The sequence below is a fragment of the Frankliniella occidentalis genome, unplaced genomic scaffold (genome assembly GCF_000697945.3).
Source record: "Frankliniella occidentalis isolate FOCC.00 unplaced genomic scaffold, Focc_3.1 Scaffold115, whole genome shotgun sequence".
NCBI lineage: Eukaryota > Metazoa > Arthropoda > Insecta > Thysanoptera > Thripidae > Frankliniella > Frankliniella occidentalis.
Genome location: NW_026267243.1, coordinates 720,970 through 723,143, shown reverse-complemented (window position 1 = coordinate 723,143; position 2,174 = coordinate 720,970).

The following is a 2,174-nucleotide window of genomic DNA, read 5'->3' as shown; positions in this document are numbered from 1 at the left end:
GGGTAGAGCCGCACGGAGCGACAAGGCGGGGGGCGTAGCGACGAGAAGGGAGAGAGGGGGGGGGTCTGCCCGGGCTGAGCTGAAGCAGAGCGGAGCTTTGCTTGCAAACGCAACGCGCGCAGTCCTCGGGGGGCTCGGACCGCGAGACCACGACACGGAGCGGAGCGGGCGGATAGCGCGCAGCGCGTAGCCCGCCGGCCCCGTGTGTGCCTATGATGGTACTTGGTTCAGGTTCCCCTCCGGATTGGGCTCACAACTCTCAACTCCCAACGGACATCGCAGAGCTGTCTCCACACCACACTGCCATCTCAAAGTGTTTCAACTTTCGAGCACCACCAAAGGCTTCAACACCATGTTACACACAGCAAACAGGAAGCTCATGAAGCTTCTATGCACGAGCGCACGCGCGTTGTAAAAAGTAAAGTGGCCCAAACACCCAATAACCCAACAGTGCTCAGCGAACCAAACGACACGTATGCGTTACGAAAAATTTCCTCTGTTAGTTGCACACTAGTAAGTGTGCGAACAAAACTTTTCAACACTTGTTAGTGCTTGGTAGTTGAGCTCGCGATGGTATTATGCAGTTGACAGTACAGTAGGGGTCGGGACCATACAACTTTTATAGCACGTCTCTTTATCAAAACCATTGATAGGGTCGACGCCTTCGTAACAAGCCGTGTCCAGCATCGAGTTTAGGTCCCCGATTCAAAGTCGCGGCCGAAGACTGATAACGTGACGTCATGTGAGGATATGTCTCAGTCACAGGACAGCGGTCTGGAGCGCATCCGAGCGCATCCGCCCTAATTTCAACCTCAGTAAACTATTTCACCCTTAATTGAAATGGCCCAAAGGCAATGGGTATGCCAGATGGAGTCGCATTTCTATCACGATTGGAGTATGACCGCCCCACAAAGTGATAAAAAGTCACACACTAGCACGCGAGAGTTGCCATAGTTCAGCGTGTGGTTTGTGTCGTTTACTGCTGCTCGTGATGTGTCGTGACTGTGGACACAAAGCGCCACGCCGGCCATGTACAGCACAGCCCCGCTGCCCTGCTTCACTTCTTATCACAAGTGATAAGAAACCAGTGTGTGTTTTTTTTTCAAGGTAAACACAGTCAAAAACCGAATAGAAAAATTAAATTTAATCGTACAACCTGGGCTCAAAAATTTGTGACGTATTGAACTTTTATCGGCCACGAATATTATGCGGTAGTACAAGGACCCCGGAAAATTTAAGTTTTCATCGAGTTTCATTAACAGTGGACACACTGAACAAAACTGAGCCACACAAGTGTCCGCGCACAGTCACACAGCACGCGAACGTGCGATCACGTGTCCGCTCGTAGGGCTTTCGTGACATCAAAAAGTACGTGTTCTCCTTGACAGTGTAAAACCGTTGGCAATATTAGGAACTGCGCAGAATTTTGATAAAATAAATGTTACAAACTCGGCTAGGCTACCATACAAAGCAAAACAAAATTTTGAAAAAAAAAAATAAATACGAAGAGATAAACGTCACCACCTGAGCCATGATAGATAGATGACGGTGAAAACGAAAACCCCTAAACCTCAGTGTATTTTGCATTGGGGATCACAAAGAAAGTGTTCCCGTCATTCGCCGGGACGAAAACCACATATGGAGACCTACGGTATCAAAGTGAAGTATATTGCAAACGTGCCATAGTTCAGCCCATGCAAGCTCTCACAGCGCCTGCTGGGTAGGCAACATCTCGCCTGCAGTGCACGCGTGCACTGCGGGGTAGCCTACCCCGAGACTCGCAGGCGCTGAGCTCCCTGCATCTTGCCGAACGAGTCGGAGAAAAACGCACACAGTCCCCTTCAGTCGCACCGAACACATTGCATATGTGGCAGGGTTGCCAACTCGTACAGGGACGTAAGGGGTAAACTGGTAAAAGACAGAAGGATCCCGCTTTGCGGATGAAACCACCAAGCAAAGCCTACTTTCCAGCTTTGGAAGTTCGTTTTTGCTTGAATTTCAAAAACCTCGGAATTATTTTCAGGCAATAATACGGAATTTGCAATAATTGCTGTCCCTGACCGTAACTCTAAGTGTCTGCTAAAAAGTATCCCAAACATGCAGAGTTTGTGCATCCCGGGTCATCGAGTAAGCCGTGCAGCTCTACAGGAGAGAAGGGCAACCGAGAGGGGGGA